Raw genomic sequence first — 25,180 nt, 5'->3', positions numbered from 1 at the left:
TGAACATAACCAGTAGAAAGGACATGCAGAGGTCTAAATCTACCGTGTAGACAGAACTTGACCATGTTTAAACTAGCTTAGGGCTGATCTCATAGGAGGTACAGATCACACACATGGGTCTCTCATCTTTGGACACCCACATCAGGAAACTGAACAAAATCTTTGTCATTAAACATTTCAACAGGCAAAACAGAAATGTTACCAGTTTCTTTGGCCACCTGATGGTCAGGATCCATGGGTGAGCCATGAACTTCTGAGAGTGCAGCCCGGTCTGCTGCCAGGACAGACAAGAAGTGGCCTGATTCCAGCCTCCCAGGCTTCCAGAAGGAGGCAGCCACACTGGAACCCAGGCAGGACAGTCCTGCATGGTCCGGGCTGGGAGATCCGGTCTGTCCATTCCACTGGCCAATTCCTGGCGGGGCGCTCAGGGCCGCTGAGAGCCCTGCACTCAGGTCCTGCTTCCCTGCAGCGTGTGCATGTGCATGTGCGTGTGTGTGTGTGTGTGCGTGTGTGTGTGGGTGTGTGTAGAGGGGGCGGTGGCTGACGGCTCCCATGGCTCCCGTCCCGGGCACCGCGCTGTTTTCGAGGGGAGTCACGGGGAGAGGTAGGGGCACAGAAGCTGTTGGAGAGGAGAACCCACCGCGGAGCTCCTTGCACACTGGCTCGCCCCACCTGGTGACCCGCCTGCCCATCGTGGGCCGCATGTCACCCCCCAGCCCCCACCCCCGAGGGCAGGGCGCCTGCTCTTTCAAAAGGACAAGGTCTCACATGAAGGAGACCCAGTGGGGACTGTCACGCCCCCACTCCTGATGCTGACTTTGGGAGAATGAACCCCCTTGACTGGGCGATGGGACACTGTGAGGAAAGAGGTGGCGGCCCCATCCAAGTCGGGGCCTGGCTGAGAGATGGGAACACAGGAGCCAAGTGCAGGGCCTGGAGGCCAGGCCAACAGGAGGGACATCCCCAGCCTTGGCCGGACTCTCCAACTGTGACATTGTAGCTTTAGGGGACCTGGGGCAGGTGACTGAATGTAATGGGGGTCTAAACTGCACCCTGAATGGGGCTTAAAGAAGGTGTGAAGCATGTTACTGAGACCGTGACAGTCATTGGAAGACAGACTCTGTGTCAGGACATCCTGCTCCATCCATTTAAATCCCTGAGATCTGTGACCTTTACGTGGCTACGCAGGATTGTTAGAGCAGCTGCGTGTGGATATATCTGCAAGTGGTTCCAGCAAACACACAGTTGTGCACACAGGTGGGCACAGCACACACACAAACATATGTAGGTGCACAGCACAAATATATTCACACACTAGCATATGAACACACATGCACGCATATGCCCATGCACACACTAACGTGAGCAAGTGCACACTAACGAACGTGTGCAAGTGCACATACCTATGCACACGCACAGCATAGGTATGCAAACAGGCACATGCACACGCATGTACATAGCACACACACAGGGAATAAAGTGAATCCATAAAGTGAGTCCGTAAAGCATTAAGTCCTGAACACAAGTGAAGCTGACATGTATTTTTCCCTTTTCTTAGCTTTGATGTTTTTCACAATAAAAAGTTTAAGGAAAAAGTTAATGGCAAATGACTTTTGATTCATAGGACTTTCTGACGTTATTCCACAAATATTATGACAGGAGAAATGAATGTAGATAGTACATGTGTCCACTAATGGATGAATGGAGAAGAAAAACATGGTCCATCAATACAAGGGAATGTTATTCAGCCTAAAAGGGAAGGCAATTCTGACACAGGCTGCAGCAGGGATGAACCTTGAGGGCATTAATGCTCAGTGATGTAAGCTAGACACAAACAAACAAACAGTGCTTGATCCATTCATACAAGGCCCCTAGAGCAGTCGGAAACATAGAGACAGAAAGTAGGATGGTGAGTGCCAGGGGCTGAGGGAGGGACAATGGTGACTGAGTGTTTAATGGGGACTGTTTCAATTTTGCAGGATGAAAAAATTCTGGAGGACGATGGCGGTCAGCTTTGCACAACAGTGCGAATTACTTCTGGACCCTGAAATGTGCACTTAAAAACGGTTAAGATAATAAAGTTTATGTTTTGTGTATTGGACCACACTTTTTAAAACTTTTTAAAAAAAACAACAGGAAGTAGTCCGTGAATAACACAAGATGCACAACTTCACTAACAACCGAGGGATTAAAACCGTAAGGAAACTACTGTGCACACACCTACCAGAATGGCAGACATGAAGACACAGTATCAAATATCAGCAGGATGTGGAGCAATGGAAAGCCTGGTGCGCAGCGGGGGGTGCAAACACTTCTGAAACAATCGGGCCTCAGAGAGCGAAGTCCGTGCACACAGACCCACAGTGTTCCTCCCAGCTGAACACAACCCCCCCAGCCCTGCACCAGGACACACGGACATGGACTCTGCAGCCACAGGAGCCAAACCTGAAAGAACCTGAAGACCATCACAAGCAGATGCACAAATGAACCATGCACGCTCCTATGAAGGAATATTCCACAGCAATGGAGTACATTTTGTTTAAAGGCAATAAAACTATAAAAAATTATTTTTTAAAAAAAACTATATTCACAAGATGAAAGAATCTATAATTCTGGCACCTAAGGATTGTCGAATGCTCCTAAAAGTAGATTGTTGTGGAAACGTTTATTATAAGGAAATTAACATATTCTCTAGGAAGGACGGGGTGAATGGGCCTGCTACATTTTCTACATTGAAGACATATACAGGTTTTGATTCTACTTCTGTTAAATCAAGTGGGACTTCATTGGATTTCTGCTACCGCGGAGATAAATTCTGGGTAGGGGTCAGGAGAAAACTAGTCATAGGCGTTCTCGTGTAATAATTACTGTTGAAAGTGTAAATGATCCATTTATCAGTAAGACTGAGAATAGAGTAACTGCTACATTACTTCATATGGGATTGTGTCTGCTACTGTCCCTAGGGCTCCAGTGAGTGAGTATTTTGAATGTGAAGCTCATCCAGATCTGAGAATGGAATAAATGGCTAAGTGTGATATGGCTAATATAAATAATATGCCAACATTTATATTAATTAGTGGGTAAGATATGGGAAGAGGAATTCATGTTTTGAGAGCCAGGGTTAAGGTTAGCATTGGGGCAATAATATATAAATTGATGATGTTGATGGACATAGCGGTTCTTTAATAAGTAATTTGTATGCCTCAGCAATGGTTTGTAATCATCCATGGGGGCTGAGGATTGTTGGCCCTTTCTGGATTTGTATATAGCCTAGGATTTTCCATTTAATTAATATGAGGAATGCTATGGTGAATTAAATTGGGTCATTTGTGAAAGAATGTTGATTATAAACATATTCTTAGGAAGAGGACTTGAACCAGTGCAGATAAAGGTTTCAGTTTTACATAATTACCGGGCTCTGCCACCTTAACAAACATGGTTCTACAGTAGGGTATGTATAAATTAATTGAATGTAGATTATATCATCATTTAGTTTCCAGACATTTTGTAAAGTAAGCCGTAATGCCCTTGTCCTTTCCTACTGGCAGAAATCTGCAATAGACAGAAAGCAACCAGGATGACTCCAGTCTGAACTCAGATCACGTGAGACTTTAATCGTTGAACAATTAAAAGCAGTTATACCATTGAAATGTCGTGATCCAGCATCAAGGTCATAAACCATATTGCCGCTATGAACTCCAGAATACAATTACACTGTTATCCCTAGTAAAACTTGTTCTGTTGATCAGTGTTTTAGAACAGGTGATAAAGCATTTTGACTAGTTGGTCTAAATTTTGATCACTCAGAGGTAGTTGCTTCTCCAAAAAATAAATGGCACACGGGCCCAAGGCGCACCAGCTTCAGTAGTTGTGGTACACAGGCTCAGTAGTTGTAGCCCACTGGCTTAGTTGCTCTGTGGCAAGTGGGATCTTCCCAGACCAGGGATCGAACCCGTGTCCCCTGCATTGGCAGGCGAATTCTTAACCACTTCATCACCAGGGAAGTCCCAGAATTGCAGTCTCCCTTTTAGTATATCTTAAGCCCAAAGAATCCATGGAGAATTGTTACAGAAAATAAGACAATAAAATATTGTAAGGACTGTGACAGAAGCATATAGTACACAGTTCATATAGACACAGCCCAAGCAGTTACAAAGTATATTAAAAGGGAGGCTGCAATTTATTATTTTTATTATTTTTTTTATTATTTTTATTATTATTTTTATTATTTTTTAACATCTTTATTGGAGTATAATTCCTTTACAATGATGTGTTATTTTCTGCTTTATAACAAAGTGAGTCAGTTATACATAAGCATATGTTCCCATATTTCTTCCCTCTTGCATCTCCCTCCCTCCCACCCTCCCTATCCCACCCCTCTAGGTGGTCACAAAGCACTGAGCTGGTCTCCCTGTGCTATGCGGCTGAGGGAGGCTGCAATGTTAAAAGAATAAGATAAATTATACCCACAAACTCCCAATCTTTCCTGAAACGTTGCAATCTGGAACCCTATTGTAGGAAGCAGAAGATTCCAGGAGACATTCTACAAATGAAGGACTCTAAACCCTGTGGTTGTATAAGGAATTCTGGAAGGAAGGTATCCTCACCCGAGGAGAGCAGGTTCCTATACTTGTCTAACATCACATACCTGGACAGTTCCCACTGATCTTGGTCCAGGCATTGCCTGTCCTCTTGAGAGAAAACTATGGCTATATCCTGGAATGTCAGCAGTCCCTGAAATTAAAAGTATACATACCGTGTGGCCACGGGAAGAGTTCATAATGTGACCCAAGAAGAAAAGAGCAAGTTAAGAGAACTGGTTTTAATTTAGAAGTGTCTTCAATTACCCACTTATATATATATATATATATATATATATATATATATATTTTTTTTTTTTTTACAAAGTAAGTTTCTCTATCTTATTTCTAACTACAAGAAAAGAGTGTGGCATGTGATCCACAAAACCAGTATAGAGACTATACTTATCTGGAAAAGAAATGATAAAATGATGGTTTCAACACAGGCATATGCATTTTTGAGTGTTTTATTTATATCAAATTGGATAAAATGTGTGTATTTCTCAGACAGAAAAGACGTGTCGAGGTAGAAATGTACCTTTCAACTATTCATGGGTACACAAGTACACTGGGGAGATTGTAAAAGTTCAGATTGTGATTCAGTAGGTCCGGTGGGCCTGAGTTCTATTTTTTTAACAAGCTCACTTTTAACTAGTGATGCCACAGTCTCTGATTCATTAACGACAATTGTGAATAGCAGAGACATAATTAGAAAGGTAAAAATTCATATTTAATTTTGAACTTAAAGTGTTTTATGGATTTTACACCTTTAATAGGATAGTAAGCACAGCAGCAACAATCATTTGTGAATATTTACTATAGACCGTGTATCTTTCTAACTTTGTAGTGTAGGACTCCAGGAAAAATGCCTGGGCTGCGGTCACAGTGGGCGGGGCCCTCAGGCCGGGCCGCCTCTCCAGGACCCCCGACGGGGCCCTGCGCTCCTGGCGGCTCCCTCCCCCGGCGCCTCCGTCCCTCCCAGAAGGCCTCGGGGCAGAGCGGTCCCACCCCCTGCGCGCAGAGCGGAGCCCGCGTTTCCGCAGAGCTGGAGCTCCCGGCTCGGGGTCTCTTCCCTCCGCCTTCACGGAACTGCCCCGGAGCCCGCGGCGAGGGCGGCCTCACTGACGCTGCCGGCTCTGGAGGGGCCCCGGAGGCCGAAGCCGCGACAGTCGTGCGGACGGCGGGCCGGGTAAGTGGGCGCCGACCCTCCGCCTGGTACGGTGCCCTGGCGGCAGGGCAAGACCAGCTTCTGAGGGGCAGGGGTTCGCTGCCACCCGCCGCTGCTGTGCAGAAAGGGCGGCCCCCAGCGTCCGGTCCCGGGAACTTCGGTCCCTCCTCTCGCCGCTGCCCTCGGCCTGGCTCGCGGGGCCTGGGGGACGTGGGGAGGGGGTCGGCCTGAGTGTCCTGAGGGGAAACGGGGCAAGGGAGGCGCAGGGCCCGGCTGCAGCGTCAGCGCGTCTCCCCCCGACTGCGGGGAAAGCGGCTAAAAACTCCTCCCGAGGCTCGCAGGCCCCTTATTCAGCGGAGTCCCTCTGCCCTCCTTCCTCCCTGAGCTAAAGTACCGGGGGGAGGGGATAGGGCAGGGCACTGGCGCAGGTAATGGGGACCATCAGCAGGTGATTGTTAACTAAGGAAAACCGGCTCTCCCCACGTGAGGAATGCAGCGCTTTTCTTTGTTTGCGGAGATGCCAGAGTCTGGGCTCTCTGAATTCCTTCCTTTCATATGCACCTCAGCGCTCTGGGGCCTGCATTCTGTATTTGCATATCCTGAGATCCTCAGGGCTCGCGGCTCACACTGGAGGGCTGCAAGGGCTGATGACTGTGATATCCTTTGTTTACTGAGATGGCAAGAAATATTCCATTTCTCACCGGCTTGAGGGGCACAGAGTGAAAAGGGTAGGAGAATCTCACTCGGCATGTACTTTGGTTTACACATAGATAATATGTACACTTAACTGTGCTACTAGAGGTTCTCAAGTGTGATCAATTGTACTACTGCCCTCTATGGATGCATTTCATGAATATCATAAGATACATGCCTATAGAATTGACTTAATCCATTTAAATAGGATAATGGTTTTTAAAGGAAACATAATAGAAATATAACAAAAAACCCCTTACCACTAAAGGCTGGGTCTGGAGCAACCTAAATAAATGTTCCATTGTTAAAATTTTGAAAGATGTATTCAATAGAAATATCAACAAAAATGACAAATAATGAGGGCAGCAGAATGTTGAAATGTTCTATCTTTATCCTTAAAGTGGCAGAACATCATGTATTAGTAGGCGCTAGGGGCAGAAGATGCCTGATTTTATACCTTTGTCATATTTGTACAGTTGTTTCAACAAGTAACTTAAAGACCAAATGGAAAAAAAGGAGGTTTGTGCCTGAGATCATGTTGATGTGAAACCAGGGATGGCCACCTTGTTCCAGGTGAGTTAAGTTTACCTGGCAGGTAGACCACAGAGCTCCTGAGAAGCAAGGGTTGGAATTTTTCTGCTGGGTGCCCCTTAGGTTCTGTGACTTGACTGATTGTGAGTCATGTTTCGGGAAAGACCTGATCACAGGAAAAGGGTGGGGAAGAGTGATTTGGGGAGCAGCTAACAACATGCATCACGGCTCATGGCTTGAATGAATTTTAAAGAAACAGGAAAACAAATGCTTCTTATGGAATCAGAGAATGTCCAGCCGGACAATCCCAGAAAATGAGGAACACCCATCCCATTTTCCAGATGAGAAAACAGAGGCCCAGCAAGGTGAAATCCCTCACCCAAGTTGCACCCGTCTCTCCTCCCCACTACATGGTTCATGAAAGCACGACTTTTCCTGTCGTGATCACTGCTGAACCCCAAAAAGGACCAGGCATCTAGCCGCTGCTCCAAAAATTTTGGTTGACTGTAGGAACAATGCTATTTCTTTCTTTCTCACTCTTATTCAGGATTGTGCCAAGAACTCCCCAGGCTGCAATGTAATTCGATAAATGTAAATATTAATTGAGTTTTGTTGTGATGAGGACTTAGGCTTTGGAGGGAACAGACTTGGTTCAGATCTTGGTTCTGCCACTCAATAGCTGTTTGGCTTTGGGAAAATTACTAAACCTCTCTGAGCTTATTTCCTCCTTTGTGAAGTGGGGATAAATGTATCTGAGCCAGCAGAGCACCTGCATGAGAGATGTGCACTAAATATTGGTCTTTCTCACTCTCCCACGCCATCTCTGTGCTTCCCAGAGAAGTTGTACAGAAGGATATAGTACTTTTTAAAATTAATTAATTAATTAATTAATTTTTGGCTGTGTTGGGTCTTCGTTGCTGTGCGCGGTCTTTCTCCAGTTGCGGCGAGCGGGGGCTACTCTTTGTTGTGGTGCGCGGGCTTCTCATTGCAGTGGCTTCTCTTGCTGCGCTTGTTGTGGAACACCGGCTCTAGGCACACGGGCTTCAATAGTTGTGGCCTGCAGGTTCACTAGTTGTGGCGCATGGGCATAGCTGCTCCGCAGCATGTGAGATCTTCCCTGACCAGGGCTCGAACCCATGTCCCCTGCGTTGGCAGGCATATTCTTAACCACTGCACCACCAGGGAAGTCCAATATAGTACTTTATAAAGAGGGGTTTTAATTGATTTCAGATAGTGTACCTGTTTCTTGTAGAAAAGATTTTTCCACTATAGAAACATTAACATGCAATAGCACTACAAATGCAGTATTCTATGGGTTAGATATTATCAGTAAATTTTATAAGTAATTGGGCAAAGGCCAAAGCACTAGGTACTGGGGAGTAAGAAGTCTCAAGTCTGGGGTGCCCCCCCACCCCAATTTCAAGGGCAGGGTGTGTTTTTCAAATCCATATTTCATCTGGTCTTTGTTTCTCATCCATCCTCTGTGTCTGCCTTTCACAAAAGGCTCAGATCCTCCACTTTCACACCCTCCTGGCTGGCTGTGCCCCAGCTCCCGTCCTGGAACCTCTGCACGCATGGGTGTGTCTGCTCTCCCTGGGCCTCACCAGCTTTGCCAGGGAGCTGCTGTATCGTGCACTGCTAGCTGTACCCCAGGGTGCCTAGACCCTTCTGGTACATGAAGTACACCCTCATCACCATGAGTGCACGCCCATCCCCTTACCTTATATCCTGCCTCTAAGCCAGGCTTGGGGGTGACTAGTGTGCATTAAGCTATGTGAGGTGCTGGGATCAAAGTGAAGTTCCCAACTTTTGAAGTTGCAGGCTTGAGGGGCACACAGTGATTTAAAGTCGGGTCACCTGACCTAAAGGGGGTGCTGATTGCTTTAAAGCCAGGGCAGCTGACTTAAACCCTGCGTCCCTCCGCTGCAGGACGAGACCAACTTTGGCGCTGCTCGGGTTTGCTCCAAGCCAGCACTGCTGTGCAGGAAGAGCTTCCAGTAGTGCCTTAGTGCGGGGGGGGACTTGGTCTGTTGTCTTGCCGCTGCCCTCAGAGCGGGACCACCTGCTCTTCTGGAGGAGAATCAGGGAGGGGGAAGTGCAGAGTCCCGGCTGGAGTTGCGGCACCCCTTGTCTGATGGCAGGGAAGGGGGGACGGGGCTGTGTGGTGTCCTGGGGCTGGACTCACCAGGTCGACTCAGCCTCTCAGCCTCCTAACCTCACCCCACACACCCCACAAGAGTCTCCAATAATATGTAATTGTGCCTTAGGTTCTCGGTCTTCAAACTCATACCCAGGCTCCCAGGTCCCTTGATTTAGCCAATTCCTCTGTGCTCTTTCTTCTATTAGATACAGTCCCAGAGGGAGGGGCTGGGGGATGGGACTGGAGGGACCCCGGCAGCACTGGCCTAGGCTGACTAAAGAGATCCAGGGCCAGCGCTATCACACATGTGCGAGGACCCTTAAGGCACAATCGAGGGGGCCAGTTAGAGGCAGTCCTTGTTGCCTCAAGTGAGTATGGATCACTGTTGGGTGGGGAGCATGCTGACCCCTGAGAAGTACTGTTAGAAGGATGTGTTCCTCCCTCGGCTTCAAGGACGTGGGTGGGCTTCAGGGCTCCATTTCCCCTCCAGACCTCCAGGGCTGACTGCACCCCAGCGGCCTTGCAGACCTGGCTTCCTGTCCCAGAACTTGCCAGGCTCCAGAAGAATCCAGACTGCAGAGATGGTGCTTGAGCGCTCCAGCTTAAGAAGTGCTGTCCCTGGGGACCCAACAGTGGAGGGAGGAAGGGTGAAGGGAGTAGGGGGGTGGGGTTGGGAGGGGTGGCTGCCCTGGGAGATGTTGAGAGAGAAATATCGCCCCCCACACCCCCTGCTCCCTGCAGCTGACTGACCCACTGATGCCATAGGATCTCAGGCCCTTTTAGTCAGAGATGCCTCGGTTTCTTTACTCCTGCGTTCAAAACTATGCAAAACCAACTCTTCATCCTCTTGCTGCCTGGCCAGGACTTGTAAAGCACTGTTCTTTTGGAGCACTCGTTCCCTAAACTGCAGTTTGGAGCTGTCCCAGCTATTTAAAGGTGTTCTCCTTAAACTGAGACTAAATCCTACTCTTTTGGAAAAACGCCCTGCACTTCCGAGGAGATCATGTTTTCTGCCCATTCCTTCCTTCTACTTCCCTCTTAAGAAGCCCTGTGCTCAAAGGGCTTGGTGACTTATTTTTTGCTTGATGTCAAAAAGAAACCTTCCCCATGCACCACAAAAATCTTTCCTGGAGCATAGGTGTTTCAAAACCATGACCGTGTTTTGCAGTCAGTATACACTGGGTAGACTGCCTAGCAGTCCCTCCAACAGCCAGAGGTGAGCGTAATCAACTTATCTGATTGGATGCCCTTCAAGTTTAGGAAGGTCCCATTCTTATGCCCCAGCAGATAAGACAGGGCCCTGGATGGCTGTGGCTGTGATTAGATAACTTCTGATGATTTTATTTCCCTTACTGAGCTGCTGCTTCTAGGTTAAATTCATTTTATTACCTGTCCTTTTTTTTTTTTTTTTTTTTTGCTGTACGCGGGCTGCTCACTGTTGTGGCTTCTCTCGTCGTGGAGCACAGGCTCCGGACGCACAGGCTCAGCGGCCATGGCTCACAGGCCTAGCCACTCCGCGGCATGTGGGATCCTCCCGTACTGGGGCATGAACCTGTGTCCCCTGCATTGCAGGCGGACTCTCAACCACTGCGCCACCAGAGAAGCCCTACCTGTACATTTTTAAAGAAAGACTGAAAAAGTCACTGTAATAGGTCAGGAGTCTGAGCTCAGGGTTAGTCAAAGGTACTCACAGGGAGGAAGGTGGATAAACATAGGTGCGTAAAATAGGAGGGTTGGCAAGTACAGCCAGGACGACCGGGTTCACCGTGCGCACTAATAAAGGCCAGAATCTCCTCATTTATCTCTGGTGGGAAGTTCTGATGGTTTCTCAGGATCAAACTCAAATCATATTCAAACTAGGGGGCTTCCCAGAAGGCGCTGAAGCACCGGCAGAGCCCACCTGCGCTCCCACCTTGGCACTCCAGGATCAGAGTTGGGTTTGGAGATGGGGTTGCTGTAACCCCAAGGAGGTGAGCAGAGAGGAGGAGTTGATTACCGGTCTCCTCTGACTCTCTGGCCCAAATTGCCTGGCTTCACGGGGGGGCAGAGTTTTGCTTTGAGCAACTTATGGGGCACTTCCAGACTGGTGGGGTTGCCCAGTGGCCCGACAGTCTGACAGGCTGGCTGCGGTGTGACCGCCCTTTGTTTCTTCAGAATCTGTTCATCAGGAGGTGCATGGTTGCGGAAGCCCATTCACCGCCCCCCACCGAGGGTGATGGCACCTTCCCTGGCTGTACCCTATGATCACCAGGTACTTGAAATGAATGCAAGGTTTTTGACTTCAAGGAAGAGCTCACATAACCCCTTCTGCCTCATAATGTGTGGGATTTACTATAATGGAAGGACATTATAAAGAACAGGTAGAAAACTCACCTGTTGGTCTCCATGTAGGAGTTTATTTTGCATGAATCTCTCCTACTCGAGTAGATAGCAGAGGTTTATTTTTGTTCCCGTGTGTGTAGTTGTGGCAGAGGACGTAGGTATGGTGGTTTGAAGCCCTCAAAGAAATATTCTCAGAATTCTCAAGACTTCTCTTGATTGGAACCGAAAGAGACCTGGAAAAGGAGGAAAAGCAAAGGAGGAGGGAGAACGAATGGCTGTTTCTCAGTAAATTCACCTTCCTGGTTGATTTTTCTGTCTTCTCATTTCTTTTAACTTCTATGTATGTCTAATGGAATGATGTAGAAAGGCTGATTTTTATGCTTTAAAAGATTTTACATCACAAAGAAACTAGAAGTGGCTAACAGAACTTATTCACATCAATGTTACATAGAGACTTTGATATTAAATTTGTATACTAAAATGGGTTAATCCAAATTTTCTCTTTCTTTTTGAGTGAATATTTCTAACATATTTTTGTAGATAATAATTTATCCTAGATATACAAAATTGTGAGAATGGGTACCATTTTTCACCACTTAAATGATTTCTTTTAAATGAATAGATCGTACACTTTAAAGGCCAATGTTGTCTTACATGTTGTTTTTTAATTCCTTGATTTCCAAAACTTGTGTTTATTTAATTGATTTCTATCTAATAATCTGTCTCTCCTTTATTGTTTCTTACTTTATATTTTATTGATCTATAGTTAATTTACATTATTATATTAGTTTCAGAGGTACAACATAGTGATTCATAAATGTTTAGGTTCTTCTCCATTTATACTTATTTTAAAAGAGTGGCTCTATTCCCCATGCTATACAGAACGTCACTGTAGATTATTGATTTTATACATAGTGCATTCTTCCTCAGAATCTCCTACCACTATTTTGCTCCTCCACCCTGTCTCTCCCTGCTGGTAACCACTAGTCTGTTCTTTAATCTGTGAGTCTGTTTCATTGTTGTTGTTGTATTCAATGTTTTAGATGCCACGTGTAAGTGATAACCTACCAGGCTTGTTTTCTCTGCGGCTTATTTTACTAAGCATAATACCCTCCAAGTCCATCCATGTTCTTGCAAATAGCAACATTTCATTTTTTGCTGAAGTCATCATAAATATCATTTTTTTATCCCCTAACCTATTGATGAACACTTAGTTTGACTCTATATCTTGGCTATGGCAAATAACACTGTTATGAACATTGGTGTGCAGTTATTTTTTTTTTAAATAGTGTTTTTGTTTTCTTCTGATATACCCAAGAGGGAAATTGTTGGATATTATGGTAGTTCTATTTTTAGTTTTTTGTGGAACCTCCATTCTTCTTTCCACAGTAGCTGCACTACTTCACATTCACATCAAGAGTTTACAAGAGTTTCCCTTTCTCCACATCCTCACTAACCTTTGTTATTTGTGACCTTTTTGATGACAGCCATTCTGACAAGATTGAGGTGATATATCTCATAGTTTTGATTTGCATTTTATTGCCGATTAGCTATGTTTAGCATCTTTGTGCATTCTGGCTGTCTATCTGCATTTTTTCCTTGGAAAAATGTCTATTTAAGTCTTCTCATTTTTTAAAAAAATATTTTGGGTGCAGTTCTGATATTGAGTTGTATGTGCTGTTTCTGTAGTTTAGATATGAACCCTTGCTTGGTCATCTTTTTGGTGTTAACCTCTTATCATGTGCAAATATTGTCTCTCCTTCAGCAGGTTGTCTTTTCATTTTGTCTTTGGTTTCCTTTGCTGTGCAAAATCTTTTAAGTTTAGTGAAGTCCCATTTGTTTATTTTTGCTTTTGTTTCATTTGCCTTAGTAGACTGAACGCAAAACTGTTGCTATCATTTATGTTGAAGAATGTTCTGTATTTTCCTCTCGGGGTTTTATGGTCCTACATTTAGGTCTTTATTCAGTTTTGCGTTAATTTTATATACGGTGTGCTAAAATACTCTAATTTTATTCTTTTCCATGTAGCTGACCAGTTTTCCTAGTACCACTTATTGAAGAGACAGTTCTTTCTCCATATTGCCTGCTTTGTCATAAATCAATTAAATATACGTGTGTGGGCTTATTTCTGGGATCTCTATTCTATTCCAGTGATCTTTGTGTCTGTTTTTGCTCCGGTCCGATGCTCTTTGATTACTGTCGCTTTGCAGTATAATCTGAAGTAAAGGTGCCTGATGCCTCCAGCTCTGTTCTTTCTCAAGATTGTTTGGCTATTTGGGGTCTTTGTGTTTCTATACAAATTTTAAAATTACTTTTTCAAGTTCTGTGAAAATGCTTTGGTATTCTGATAGGGATTGCATTAAATCTGTAGATTGTCTTTGGCAGTATGGTTATTTTAACAGTATTAATTCTTCCAGTCCATGCACCTGCTATATTTTCTCATCTTTTTCTGTTGCCTTCAACTTCTTTCACCAATGGCTGATACATTTCTGAGTACATGTCTTTTACCTGCTTAGGTGTGTTTGTTCTTAGGTATCTTATTATTTTTAGTGTGATTGCATATGGTATTGTTTTCTTAATTTTTTTCTTTCTGACAGCTTTGAGTTTTGTTTTTTTCTTCTTTTTCTAATTCCTTCAGGTGTAATGTTAGGTTGTTTATTTGATATTTTTCTTGTTTCCTAAGAATAAGCTTGTATCACTATAACTTCCCCCTGTGAACTGCGTTGGCTGTGTCCCATAGATTTTGGATCACTGTGTGTTCATTTTCATTTCTCTTGGGTATTTTTAGAATCCCTCTTTAATTTCTTCACTGTTCCTTTTTTCCCCTTTTATTCATCTGTGATGTGAGGACTACCTTTAATATGATGTTTGGATTTCTTTCAGGTGTGTGTGTGTGTGTGTGTGTGTGTGTGTGTGATTATTTAAGTTGCTGAGCTCTTAGTTTCACATGGACACTAACAACCCTGCATTGTTACTCTGCTCCCCCACAGTTACTGAATTTGACCTTATATTTTACATCTACTTGTTTTGTGTGTCCCTTAACTTCTTATTGTGAATATAGATGATTTTATTACTGTTTTCTTTCATCCTTCCTATTAGCTGTGTACGTGGTTGATTTACCTCCTTTGTTGAATATTTGCCTTATCCAATGAGGTTTTTCCGTTAGTAAGTTTCCTTTTCTAATTTTTATGTTTCAGTCATGGCCTTTTCTTTTTCACTGAGAAAAGCCCCTTTAAGATTTCTCATAAAGCTGGTTTGGCGATGCTGTGCTCTTTTAGTTTTGCTTCTCTGTAAAACTTTAGATCTCACCATCAAATCTGAAGGAGAGCCTTGCTGGGTAGAGTATTTTTGGTTATAGGCTTTTCCCTTTCATGACTTTAAATATACCATGCCACTCCCTTCTGGCATGCAGAGGTTATCCTGAAAAGTCAGCTGATAACTTAATGCAAGTTCCATGTTTGTAACTTGTTGCTTTTCCTTTGCTCCTTTTAATAGTGTCTTTTTATCTTTATTTTTTTGCCATTTTAATTACAATGAGTCTTGGTGTGGTCCTCTTTGGGTTGATCCTGTTTTGGCCTTACTGTTTTTACTGGACTTGGATGTCTGTTTTCTTTCCCAGGTTATGGAAGTTTTCAGCTCTTATGTCTTCAGGTATGCTCTACACTGCTTTCTCTTTCCTTTTTGCTTCTGGGACCAGTATAATGCAAATATTAGTACACTTGATGTTTCACATGTCTGTTCAACTTTCTTCATTTCATTTTAATCTATTGTTTTACAGTTCATCTTCAGTGATTGCCAGTACTCTGTCCTTCAGTTTTCTGATTCATTCCTCTGTCATTTAGTCTACAGTAGTTTCCTTTTAGTGTATTTTTCATTTCAGTTATTGTATTCCTCATCTCTGTTTTGTTGTTCTTTAATGCTCTAACTCTTTTTAAAAAAATTCTACCTTCTTGCTCTGGTCGTCCATTCTTCTCCTGAGTTATTTGATCATCTTTATAGTCATTACCTTGAACTATTTTTTGAGGAGATTGGCTACCTCCACTTCACTTAGATCTTCTTCTGAGTTCTTATCTTGTTCTTTCATTTGGATCGTGTTTCAGTGTCACCTCATTTTTCTTAACTTGCTGTTTTTATTGCTATGTATGTAGTATGTTCGTTACATTTCCTGACCTTCTAGAAGTGGCCTTTTGTAGGAGAGGTCCTATGTGTCCCAGAAGCCCACTGTCCCCTGGTCACTAGAACTATATGTTCTAGGTGTACCCCCTATGTTGGCTACTTGGGCTCTTCTATTGTGGTGGGCTGACTACTGTGGGTGGTCTGGTAGGCTTGGCTGCCCCCAGACTGCTTGTTTGACAGACTCTGCCTTGTATGGAGGCTGTCTGTGCTGCTTGGTGAGGCTAAATCATAAGGCAGTTGGCTGCACGACTCTGTGGGACACCAAATCTATTGCTCGTTCACTTATGGGTAGAATTGCAGTCCAGGTGATATCAGGGCTAGTGCCCAGTCACTGCGGTGATGCTGGCTACTGGGAGGAAGACACAGGTCCTGAGTTCTGGCTGCAGGGCCCAGGAGTCTCAGAGTTGGTGTTGGATCACTGTTCCTGACACAGCTGTCTGCAGGGTCTGGGGTATCCCTAATCTTGTGCTGTCATTCTGATGGGCAGGGTCGAGACCCAAGTGAGTGCATGGCTGCTTGTGGCCTGCAAGTGAGTGTTCTGGTCACGCAGGCTGCTGGGCTGTGGTATTCCTGGAGCTGGTGTGTACCTGTTGGTGTATGAGGCTGATCCCACTGCTAGAGCAGATTTGCTGTTGGGTAGGTCCAAGCTCCATCCAGTCCCTGTGCAGTAATCACCTGCCGACGGTGAGACTGATTCCAAGGCCAGAGCAGGCTCACTTGTCAGAGGGGCCAAGGACTCTGGGGCTGGTGCCTCTCCACTTAGGTGTGGAGGCTGGTCCTGGGGCTTTTGGTTGCTGGGCCCATGTCCAGCGGCAGCTGTGCATTGAGAGGGTCTGAAAGCAGCCTGTTTGCTGGTGGATGGGGCTATGCCCCTGCTCAGTTAGTTGCTTGGCCTGCAGCATCCTAGTACTTGTGTCTATAGTCTGGTGGAAATGGGTAGGGCTAGACCCTGAGGCTAAAAAGATAGAGGGAGGACTCTGAAATTATGCTTGCTGGTACCAGTGGCCACGAGGTAGAAGGAGCTCCCCCAAGTGGCTGCTGCCAGTGTCTATGTCCCTGAGGCTGTGCTGTAGTTGCCTCTGGACTCTCTGGGAGACTCTCCAAGATCAGGAGGTAGGTGTGACCCAGGATCCGTTCAAATGAGTCATACCTGAGGTTTCTAAGGAGTTATATACACAGTTGCTATTTGGATTGCTTGTTGATGAAGATAAGTGGGAAAACTAGAGTTGTTTCCAAGTGTAGGTAAGATATAATGAGAGGATGGAGGTGGGAAGTAGGGAGGCCCAGAGAAAAGTGGGAAGGTCATACTGGGCCAAGATGGTGGTAATATCCAGCAGAATGGATGGTAGGGCAGACTGTGGTTTCATCTTTTTTATTTCGGCTCCCCACCTCATCCTTAATAATTCTTTGGCAATATTTCATTGCTCTGTGATGCAGGTACAGAATTCGAGTGAGGAGACTACACCCTCAGGGTCCAGCTGTCTGAGTCCTCAGTGTGCTTCAAATGATGGAGAACTATTGCTTCTTTATGAGAAGAGTTAGTACCTCGTAGCTAAGCTTTAGCTGGAGCTTATGCAGGATTGATTCCAACTTATATATACTGTTGGCATGGAGGTTCCTCCTCCTCTTTTCTTGACCATTATGAAATGAATCTATACTTCTCAATATTTGTGTATATCAGATAAATACATTAAGTAAAGGAATCTTATATATTGCTCCCTGCATAGTTTGCTCTTTCTTGTTTCTCTTTTACCTTTACTAAATTAGCACAGTGAGAGACCGTGCAGTGTTCTAATCAGGAGAGATTAGAACATCATATTTCTAGAGAGGTTGGTTGGACAGAGCAGGGGTCCCAGTGAGAATCAAAGCTTCTGTTTCTACTTGGAAGTGTACCTGTATAGAGTAGAGGGCTCCAGGAAATATCCTAGAATATTGCAATGTCCCTGCGGGAGATCATTAAGAGAGGCAGGATCTGGTCCCAGATCACTGTACTATGACATGTTTGTCAGTCATCTGGTGTGAGATTCTCAGAGCCAATCCCATATGGTAAGGCTGAGTGCAGAGTATGAAGCACCTGTGAAAGCCTTTGATTGAATGTTAAAGATGAAGCTCTGATTTTGGGGAGAATTTTCTTACCTGACTGAATGTCACCCTTCTGTGGGGATGAGATTCTGTGCTTTTCTTCTCTTGATGACCACTGACTGAAAGTCATTAGAGGATCATGTCTAGACAGCATTCTTTATTTAATTTCTTAAAGAAGAAAACATAGAAAACATTTTTATCCACTTTCAAATTGAGGATCAAGGGGAATGACATCAGTGAAAATGTCACAGTAGGGAGCTCTAGCTTGTGTCCATCACCAGAAACACTGACATATGTGGTAAAACCTGTCAGAATGATCTTATCAACACATGTAAGTTTTCTTTTCTTTTCACCCTGTAGATTCATCTTTCACTGAAACTTAACTTACTACAAGATGTGGAGAATAAACAGGGAAGTAGAAACTGCATTTCCTGATGAGAGAATCACTAAGTCACATTAGTTGTTCTGAGCTATGTCTTACTCACCGTGACTGTAATTAAAACAAACAAACAAACAAAACACTTTTTTTTGGTAAGTCAGTTCTGACATTTCCTCGTTAAAGACAAAGTAACAGATACAGATTTAGATCTACCAGAATTGAGCAAAATGTTGATTGTACCTGTGCTGCATATATGAGCATGACCTGCTACAAATCTTCATTATACTTATTGCCACAACTGACAAATTCACTTTGGCCACTCCTGATATGTTGCATGTAAGGAATGCATAGGACACTAACCCCAGCTGGTCACAGGTAAACTCTGCCACGTGGATTACCGCATGTTTTCCTGCTGGAAGACCACACATTCTCGAGTATCATGACTGCAGAGTATGTGGGCTCTTCTTTTTTCTGGATAAAGGTTAGATAATCACCTAATTTTATGAGAAATATATAAATTGTATTTGCATATTCTTCAGGTTTTTATTTATCCATTCTCTTTCAAGTCCTAAGTGCAAATATTAAAGTGACTTCCAAGAGGGTGGTAAATAAGACAGCTACGTTGATGCTCCAAAGTTAGCAATAAAGCATAATACAATTGTAAATGCATTAATGTGTGATTAATATGTAGATACTATGTAAATGCAATTTTAGTAATGCTTTGTGGAGAGCTTCAGAATCTAGGGATTTAAAAAAAAAGAAGAAGGAGTTTTTGAAACTCTCAGGGAATTATATAGAAGTTTTTGTGTCTATAATTATCAATCTGGAATAATGCATTTTCTCAGAAATAAACTAGGCATAAAATTGTAGGAAAAAACTTCATGAAATGAAAGAGCATGTGAGATGGGCATACAAGAAAAAGAATATTCTCAGAGAATAATGAACAGTGTGAAGTTCAGCAGAAGTGTAATACAGATTCAAAGAGTAAAACTTTGGAGAGCCTACTTATGAGTTCCTCATATTGCATCTTTGGAGAGACGGTAGTCATTTGAAATATGATGTTATAAGATGACGTTAACATACTTAAATACTTTCGTTTAGAAATGACCACTTAGAACCAGAATAAATGAAAGAGAGCACAAAATTATGTTTTTGTTGATTTTTGAAGATCTCAGGTGAGTGCTGATAATTTAAATATATATGATGTCAGGCTTCCCTGGTGGTGCAGTTGTTGAGGGTCCGCCTGCCGATGCAGGGGACACGGGTTCGTGCCCCGGTCCGGGAAGATCCCACATAGCACGAAGCGGCTAGGCCCGTGAGCCATGGCCGCTGAGCCTGCACGTCCGGAGCCTATGCTCCACAATGGGAGAGCCCACAACACTGATAGGCCTGCGTACTGCAAAAAAAAAAAACAAAAAAAAAAACCCCCAAAAAACATGGTGTCTTTCACTGCAAAATAAAGGAGCTTTGGAGGATTCCTGGAATGAATGTCAATATTATGACAATAGTATGAGTGTGTTTCATGTTTGGTAATTACAATCATTGTTGCTTTTGCTGTGGTCATCCATTTACAATGTTTGGTGTCAGTTGATTTTTCTCTTGTAAAAATAAAATACAGTCTGTGTGTGTGGAAAAAAAACATACGTGATGTCGTGATAAAGTTGTATGTAATTTGAGATCTGGCAAAAAGCATTTCTTTTCTGTAATGCTAGGATGCTAATTGGACATTTTTGCAAGAAAGAGATTTCAGGATGCAAATCTCGTGTCTCTAAGGTAGGAAGCCAGTTCATGATGGAACATTCTATTAAACTTGTGTGAGTGCAGAAATATTTCTTTGGAAGAAAGAGGTCATGAATCCCTTTTTAACAGTTAGTGGTTTATAGTATACCGAATGAGCAAAATGGGTATTTCTGAACTTTAGAAAAAAATAATATAGTTTTTCTGCATTTATATTATGCAGCTGATGTAGAATATCAAAAATTCTTTATTTTGAAAAACAATGTAATCAATTTGACATAATTCATATATATTGAACCTGTGGTACACACACACAATAAAACATACATTCAAAAAATCTTTTTCACTTAAGAAATATTTTCTAGTGTAGTTGATTTACAACGTTGTGGTATTTTAAAATACATGTTTATTAGAGTATAATTGCTTTATAACACTGTATTAGTTTCTGCTTTACAACAAAGTGAATCACCTATATGTATACATATATCCCCATATCCCCCCGTCTTGAGGCTCCCTCCCAGACTCCCTATCCCACCCCTGTGGGGGACATAAAGCACCGAGCTGATCTCCCTGTGCTATGCGGCAGCTTACCACTAGCTCTTTTACATTCGGTAGTGTATATATGTCAGTGCTACTCTCTCACTACGTCCCTGTGTCCCCTTCAGCCCTGTGTCCTGAAGTCCGTTCTCTACATCTGTGTCTTTATTCCTGCCCTGTCGCTAGGTTCGTCAGTACCATTTTTCTGAATTCCATATATATGTGTTCACATACAGTATTTGTTTTTCTCTTTCTGACGTACTTCACTCTGTATGACAGACTCTAGGTCCAACCACCTCACTACAAATAACTCAATTTTATTCCTTTTTATGGCTGAGTAATACTCCATTATATATATATAGGCCATATCTTCTTTCTATATTCATCTGTCGATGGACATTTAGGTTGGTTCTATGTCCTGGCTATTGTAAATAGTGCTACAGTGAATATTGTGATACATGTATCTTTTTGAATTATGGTTTTCTCCGGGTATATGCTCAGTAGTGGGATTGCTGGGTCATATGGTAGTTCTATTTTTAGCTTTTAAGGAACCTCCATATTGTTCTCCATAGTGGCTGTATCAGTTTACATTCCCACCAACAGTGCAGGAGGGTTCCCTTTTCTCCACACCCGCTGCAGCCTTTATACATTATTGTATTAATTTCTGCTGTGCAGCAAAGTGATTCAGTCATATATATATATATATATATATATATATATATATATATTCTTTTCCATTATGGTTTATCAGAGGATACTGAATATAGTTTCCTCTGCTGTACAGTAGGTCTTTGTGGCTTGTCCATCCTATGTAGAATAGTTTGCTTCTGCTATTCCAAAACTCCCAATCTTTCCATCACTCTCTCCTTGGCAACCACAACTCTGTTTTCTATATCTGTGTGTTTGTTTCTGTTTTGCTGACATGTTCATTTGTGTCCTGTTTTCGATTCCACATGTAAGTGATATTATATGGTATTTGTCTTTCTCTTTATGACTTACCTCAGTATCATTATCTCTATGTCCATCCATGTTGCTGCAAATGGCATTATTTCATTCCTTTTTATGTCTGAGTAATATCTATTGTATACGTATACCACACTTTCTTTATACATTCATTTTTTAATGAACATTTAGGTTGTTTCCATGTCTTGGCTATTATAAATAGTGCTTCTATGAACATAGGGTTTTATATATTTTTTGGAATTATAATTTTGTCTAGATATATGTCCAGAAGTGGGATTGCTAGATCAGATGGCAACTTTCTTTATAGTTTTTTTGCGGAACCTCCATACTGTTTTCCATAGTGGCTGCACCAACTTACATGGCCACCAACAGTGCTGAGGGGTTCCCTTTTCTCCATACCCCATCCAGCATTTGTTAATTGTAGATTTTTTTTAATGATGGCCATTCTGATCAGTGTGAAGTGATACCTCATTGTAATTTGGATTTGCATTTCTCTAATAATTAGTGATGATTAGCATCTTTTCATGTGCCTATTGGCTATCTGTATGTCTTCTTTAGAGAAATGTTTATTTACGTCTTCTACCCATTTTTCCATTGAGTTATTTGTTATATTGTTATTGAGTTGTAGGAGCTGTTTGTATAGTTTGTAAATTAAGCCATTGTCAGTCTCATCATTTGCTAATATTTTCTCCCAGCCCATAGGTTGTATTTTCATTTTGATTATGGTTTCCTTTGCTGTGCAAAAGCTTATAAGTTTGATTAGTTCCTGTTTCTTTTTTGCTTTTACTGTAAGTCCGCTACGTATGAACAAGTTCTGTTCCAAGAGTGCGTTTGTAAGTCCAATTTGTTTGTAAGTCCAACAAAGTTAGCCGAGGTACCCAGGTTACACAGTCGGCTATATGGTATTGTACCATAATGGGTTTATAATACTTTTCACACAAACAGTATATAAGAAACAAACACAAAAACAAAGAAGACATTTTTAGTCTTACAGTACAGTGACTTGAAAAGTACAGTAATACAGTACAACAGCTGGGATACTGGGGCTGGCATCGAGGGAACAGGCGAGAAGAGTTACTGATTGGAGGAGGGGGAGGAGGTGGGAGATGGTAGAGGTGAAGGGTTATCAGCAGTGGGAGACAGGGGGCAAGCTCCAATTTCACTCATACCTGACATTGATGACACAGGTTCTGGTTCCTTGCTGGATTTAATTCTATCTACCCTCTTGAAAAACTGATCCATTGATGTCTGGGTTGTAGCTCGTTTCTTCTCATCATAGATGATGACACGGTAGCACTGGTTTGCCTTCTGAATGGCTGCTGCCACCTTTGGGTACCATTGTAGGTTCGAGCCCTGTGCCTCAGAAACTAACAGTGCCTCCTCAAATTTAGAAGATGCCCTTGGCATTTTCTGTGTCGTGAATCTCTTCAGTTCTTCAGTTACTTCTTCTTCCTCCTGTCCCTCTTCATCCTTTCTCTGCGCCTCCAATTCCATCAGTAAGCTCCTCATGTTGCACAGCAAGGAGTTCAATGAAACCGTCCTCTTGCAGATCTAGCTCCAGCTTCTCGCTGAGGGTCACTACGTTGCTGAAGACCTTTTCAGACTTCTGATCTGCCTTCTCAAGTCCACAAACATCATGAACAAACTGTGGGCAAAGGTTCTTCCAAACCCCATTCATGGTGACCAACATACACTCACACCATGCAAAGTCAATGTTTTTTATGGCCTTGTAGATGTTATAGTCCTTCCAAAATTGTCCCTAGGTTCTTCCTGATTTCTCACTTACCTTTACTGCCTGACAAAAAGTGTGACATAAATAATATTTCTTGAAAGTCGCTATAACTTCCTGGTCCATAGGATGGATGAGCAATGCAGTATTCGGTGACAGATGCACTACTTTGACGTTGGGAAAAGTCATCCATGAAAGGGGGGTGGCCCAGAGCATTGTCAAGCAGCAAAAGAATGTTTTTCTGGGACGTCCTTCTCCGAGCAATATTTCTCTACATCTGGGATAAAGTGTTGGCAAAACCAATCCTGGAACGTGGCCTGTGTAATCCAGGATTTGGGGTTACACTTCCACACAATAGGAAGAGAGTCATTGGCTATGTTTTTAAGGGTTCTTGGGTTCTCTGAATGATGAACTAAGAGAGGCTTCAGCTTCATATCACTGGAAGAATTGCCACCAAACAACAGTTAGCCTATCTGTTTCTGCTTTACAGCCCGGCATCAAGTTTTCCTTCTTACTGATGTAACTTCGGTCTGGCATCCTCTTCCAGTACAGTTGTGTCTCATCCACATTAAACACCTGGTTGGGTAAATGCACACCATTATCAATAATTTCTCAAAGTGTTTCAGGAAGTTCCTGGACAGCTACCCTATCTGCACCTGCTGCCTCTCCACTTACTTTTACCTTGTTGAGGTTGGCTCTACCCTTGAACCGATGAAAACAGCCATGGCTGGCATTAAAAAATATGCCCTCTGATTCTTTCCCGTGTTTCTTCTTCAAGTCTTCATAAAGGCTTTTAGCTTTCTCTTGAATCACCATAAGCTGAGCAGGATTTAGCGCTGATATTGATCCTGCACCTGCACACTGAGAAGTTTCTCCATCTCCTCCATCACTTTTCCGTGCTTCTTTGATATTTTGTCATGAGCATTGAATATTATATTGGCTGTGGGTTTGTCATAAATAGCTTTTATTATGTTGAGATGTTTCCTTTATACCCATTTTAGTAAGCGTTTTTTATCATGAATGGATGTTGAAGTTTCTCAAATGCTTTTTCGGCATCTATTGAGATGATCATTTGTTTTGTGTTTTTCCTTTGTTGATTGAGTGTATCATGTTGATTGATTTGCATATGTTGAAACAACTTTGTGACACGGGGGTGAATCAGATTCGATCATGGTGTATGATCCTCTTATGTGTTGTCAGATTCGGTTTTCTAATATTCAGTTGAGAATTTTTGCATCCATATTTATTAGAGATATTGGCCTGCAATTTTCTTTTTTGCTAGTGTCTTTCTCTGTGTTGTTTTTTTTTAAGTCTTTATTGAATTTGTTACAGTATTGCTTCTGTTTTATGTTTTGGTTTCTTATTTGTGAGGCATGTGGGATCTTAGCTCCACCACTAGGCATTGAACCCACACCCCCTGCACTGGAAGGCAAAATCTTAACTGCAGGACCACCAGAAAAGTCCCCATCTGTGTTTTTTTATTTTTCAGTAAATTTATTTATTTATTTATTTTTGGATGCATTGGGTGTTTGTTGCTGTGAACGGGCTCTCTCTAGTTGTGGCGAGTATGGGTTACTCTTCGTTGTGGTGTGCGGGCTGTTCACTGCACTGGCTTCTTTTTTGCAGAGCCTGGGCTCTAGGTGCGTGGGCTTCAGTAGTTGTGGCTATCAGGCTCAGTAGTTGTGGCTCGTGGGCTTTAGAGCACAGGCTCAGTAGTTGTGGCACACAGGCTTAGTTGCTCCACGGCATGTGAGATCTTCCCGGACCAGGGCTTGAAACTATGTCCCCTGCATTGGCAGATGGATTCTTAACCACTGTGCCACCAGGGAAGTCCCCCCCCCATCTGGTTTTGATATCAGAGTGATGGTGGCTTCATAGAATGTCATTGGATGTATTCCTTAATCTTCAATCTTTTCGAAGAGTTTGAGAAGAATCAGTGTAAGTTTTGCTTTGTATATTTGGTAGAATTTGCCTGTGAAACCATCTGATCCTGGATTTTTGTGGGTAGGGAGTTTTTGTAAATTACAGTTTCTATTTTGCTTGTAGTGATCAGTCTGTTCAAGTTATCTATTTCTTCTTGATTCAGTTTTGTTTGGCTGTAAAAAACAAATATTTTAAAGTTATGTTAGCAGCTAAATACTTA

General features: G+C 42.9%; 1 long non-coding RNA gene across 3 annotated transcripts in view; it reads left to right on the top strand.

Annotated features, from left to right (window-relative positions):
- Positions 1-5,608: 5,608 nt before the first annotated feature.
- The window catches only part of LOC308623584, a 55,628-nt gene continuing 36,056 nt past the window's right edge, over positions 5,609-25,180 (top strand). For all 3 annotated transcript variants that reach the window (XR_014016849.1, XR_014016850.1, XR_014016851.1), the window contains exon 1: positions 5,609-5,769. This is a non-coding gene — a long non-coding RNA (uncharacterized lncRNA). The remainder of the gene's footprint in view (positions 5,770-25,180) is intronic.

The sequence above is a fragment of the Mesoplodon bidens genome (assembly GCF_964165515.1).
Source record: "Mesoplodon bidens genome assembly, chromosome: 10".
In the NCBI taxonomy this organism is placed as follows: Eukaryota; Metazoa; Chordata; class Mammalia; order Artiodactyla; family Ziphiidae; genus Mesoplodon; species Mesoplodon bidens.
The sequence above is the reverse complement of the archived record's forward strand: the minus strand, read 5'-3'. Positions and strand labels throughout refer to the sequence as shown.